We start from the raw sequence: 4,340 nt of genomic DNA on the forward strand, positions 1-4,340 counted from the left end.
ATAGAGAAAATGTTAAAGTCCTCTTTCAAAATAAACTGATGAAAAAGTCTACACTCAAGACCCTAATGTGTCTGTCTATATACGTGTATATAGTAAATATTTAATTAAAAATACAGAAAAGAGGACATATATTTTCATTCCCATTTCTATGTTACCTATATTCCTAATTAGCATACTTTAAATGATTAAATCCAGCAAAGTTTCTTTTCGCAAACAATTGTATGCATAATAGTATAGCAGTGATGTTTTATTTCTCAAACACAAATATACACAAAAGTGTAGGAGTCACAATTACAATTTCATCAATGTAGTAGATTGCATTGATAGAGCTTAAATAAGGTAAAGCAGAAGGGAGAGAGAGAGAGGCTATCATTAGTAATATATAATCATGGAACAAACCAGTTGATTTGTTCTGCTACGGCTGCATCAAAAGCCACTCCACAGAAACTCCAAGCCCTCGACCTCGCTGTCATGATAATCATCATCAAGATAAGAGTTTCCATAGCCACTAGAAACTTCATCTAAGCGAGGAGGAGTGAGGAGAAGAGCTTCAGCCAAATTCGCAAGTAAATTCGGCGAATCAAATTGATGAACCTCCTCATCAGAGTAAGCAAGCTCGGTTCTAATCCTCTTCAAGCAGGTGGGCACTTCACCATTTTCATCATCTCTTGTACAACTTGTGTGCTTCCCTGAACTGATTACATCATGGGACTCATTGCTATTTCCATCACGTACTTCCATTGCATTTGGAGAAGCAGAATGAGTAGTGGAGGTTTGAGAATGTCCATTAACATTTTCTTGAACAATGGTTGAAGAATTGGAGGAATGTGAGAAGGAGAAAGCGGCCTCGGCAGCAGCAATTTGAATGTCGCGAGGATGAAGAGAAGCCGGGCGAGGAAGGGAGTTAACGAGATGAGGAAAATTGGGCAACGCAGATTTGCCCTTCAAAGTCAGAGCCGCCACATCGTAAGCTCGAGCCGCCATTTGGGGCGTAGCATATGAGCCCAACCATATCCTCTTCTTCTTCCCCGGCTCTCTTATCTCAGACACCCATCTCCCCCAACTCCTGCGTCTCACGCCTCTGTACATGGGCGTCCTCTCCTCCTCGCTCTCACAATTCACTCTCATCTCCTTGCTCGATGCCATTATGAAAATAATAATAATAACAATTTCCCTAATGCGCTCCACTTGGAAAAATGACCTAATTTCTCCTACTGCAAAGTAGGGGAACACCCAATAAATATATACACCAATGGAGATCGCATGTTACCAAAACATCGTCATTATCGTGTTGACAGCTGGATTCCGTTGTAGGAGTTGCACGATTTGCACGCCAATCGGGAGAAAGCTGCCGCACCAGTGATTTGTTCAAATCAAGTGTAGTCTATTTCGATCTATATCATTGTCACAGCAGAGACTTAACACTAGTTTCTCCTACGTACAAATGTTCATGATGCTTTGGAACAGATAGATGGGTAAGAATATTTCACGGCCATAACATTAGACAACGAGGAAGGTTTAGAATTTAGTGAACAAAACCAGTTCGTTGGTAATGTTAGCGTGGAGTTTGGTTATTGTTATGAGATTATTGAATTGTGTATGTTCACGACAGTTTGTGGATTTAATTGTGTACATAAAAATTTAATATCGCTTATTCAATATAAGAATGGATTTGATATTTAATATCGCTTATTCAATATAAGAATGGATTTGATAGCTTTGATTGAATTGTGTATTTTTGCTTTAATGTATATATCATATATTGGTATTTAGCATAAGAGAGCTATAGATATTAGAGATGATGAATGAAAAAAGAGTTCTAATTTGAAATTGTAGGTGTAATTAAATATTCATTAATTATACTTAATATTATTTAGGATTATACATTGCATAGCAGTTTGTCATTGAAATATCTACTCTAAGTGGTGATAGTTGTTATCTCAATCTACCTTTATAGTGATATATCATATTATCATCTTCATCATGACACATTTTTTATTGCATGGTGGGGATCATTCACCTTTACTAAACCTATTATTCCACCTTATGTGAGTGATAGTTTGTCTTCTTCTTATCATTTTCTTTTATCATCTTGCCTATATATGATGGCCTATTATGTGCATTTCAATCATGTTCAATCAATCTATTGATGTACATCATCAATAATATCATTGTTGCATCTTAATGCTAGTGGCTTGCCAATCTTTTGTGGAAGTTATCTTGGTCTTCCGTTTGACTTTGGGGTGTTGTAGAATGACCCAAAACTATAAGAAATATGTTGATGGATTAAAAGATTGGTAACACAATAATATTGAAAATTAACATTGCACTAAAAGAAAGAGTTTTTATTTGGTACATAAAATTAACTCAACAAGATTATTGTGAAATTTAATGATTATTATAGATGCATTATTCATATTATTGTCAATTTTAGATTAAGTTGTATGTATTTTTGGCAAAATATTTGAATCACATTTTTAATATGTAATCCTATTAAGAAAACCATGCAAATAAATGAACAATAATGAATGATGAAACATCAATTATGATAGGAAAAGTTGATGCTACCAAATATTGGTTGGTAAAATACATAAACAACTTATTCGAAAATCAACATTGAACATTAAGTATTAATTTAAGAAATGAATGATGGAAATTTGATATCATTCATGATGCATCATCACCATATGTCAGCAATTCGTTTCCTTGTGTGAGATTACTACTTGCTCCAAAAGCAAGCTTCCGAAACTTTTCAATAACGTGGATCAATCTCCATCAGTTCTTCATAGGTACGTACGAATTTGCCCTTCTAGTCAAGGGGAGATAAGGGGTACAAATTTAACTTTAATGGGGGAAACATGTAAAAGAATAGCAGGAGATTTATGATTGGTGGTTTTTGTTTATTTTCCATTGTGATGAATCATTTTGATTGGTCCTTTTGTTACCCTTCTATTCATCTATATTGATGATCTTAATTTTCGATTTGATTAGTCATTTTGAGTAGTCGTTTTGTTACCCAATTTTTCCATTTTGACGGTTTGTAGTTGTGACCTGCACCGTCGAACCGAACAACCCAATCCGTATCACAATTTGTGCATTAAACAACTGACAAGCCAAAATGAACTTAAAATTTGTCTCTTTGTGATAGGTCAAGAACATGTTTCTCATGATGGGAAAACTTTGTAATGATCTGAGGATTAGTTCTTGGTGATTCGAAAAGATGGATTCACTTGTTGAATTTGGGGTTGTTGACGTAGACTTCACATGGATTGAAATACTTCAGCTTTATTAATCTCACATTTATTTGAAAATGTTGTCTTTTAGTGTATTCATCGATGCGTTCGCTATTGATGGATTTATTTGTCATTGTCTTAGCAGGTAACTACTTGTGGAATTATATGGATTATTCTAAACTTCTTATCAAAAATTATGGGACTGCAGATTGTACACACATGTCAGATTTTATAAATGTATTTTATATTTATTATTTAATATTAGTATATGATTAGTTCAATTATAGTTGGTGCATGCATCAATCTCATATTTTTTAATTGTGGTACTTGTTGTAGACATTACAACTAATTTATTGTATATTTATTTCAAATATTAAGAATGTCAAATGAAATGACAATTTCACTAATTATAACAATTTTAACTTTCTACCTATTTTAAAAGTTATAATATATATTTGATATTTTTTTCATTTTTACCATTGCTGACAAATTTTGACAATTGTATTTCTCATTTACTCTTCATAAAAGTAAATACTTTCATTTCAAATCATTGTTTTGTTAACGTTGTCTATAGAGTTTGTTGGTGTGGGTATGCTAGGGAGGAAAGTAGGTATGAAAAGGAAGTGTAAAATAACATTGGAATAGTCTTCAAATAATTTCATCCTTTGTAAAATAAATATCAGATATTTTATTGTATCTAATTCAAAAACATTTGATCCCTCTTCTTCTTTGAACATGTTTTGAAAATGAACTTTGTTTCCAATATGAACTTTGGTTCCAATATGAGTATCCTTTCTTCATCAAGCTTTAGTAATACTATCAATGTAGGGATATTTTTTTCTATTACTTTCTTGAAATAGAAAAAATAAAAAGTTCGATGAATCCATGGTTGTTTGGAGCATCTCAAACTTGTAGGAAAAATTACCTTTATTCTTATGATCTAGTATGGGCCATACGACTTTAGTGTACACTTTATGTTCTTTATATCTTTATTACACGTGATATTTCTCGTAAAGTCACAATCATAAGAACATCATACACGAGATCTAAAAGAATTTTTTATCCTAGTGTTGATTCACTTTCTACTTCACTCCATTTTTTTCACCC

General features: G+C 33.1%; 1 pseudogene; it reads right to left on the reverse strand.

Annotated features, from left to right (window-relative positions):
- Positions 1 to 217: 217 nt before the first annotated feature.
- On the reverse strand, positions 218 to 1,224 carry LOC149538044 (ethylene-responsive transcription factor ERF024 pseudogene; annotated as a pseudogene).
- Between the last annotated feature and the right edge of the window lie 3,116 nt (positions 1,225 to 4,340).

This window comes from Cupressus sempervirens, chromosome 9 (assembly GCF_028749045.1).
Source record: "Cupressus sempervirens isolate cs-2001-9-10 chromosome 9, ASM2874904v1, whole genome shotgun sequence".
Lineage (NCBI taxonomy): Eukaryota > Viridiplantae > Streptophyta > Pinopsida > Cupressales > Cupressaceae > Cupressus > Cupressus sempervirens.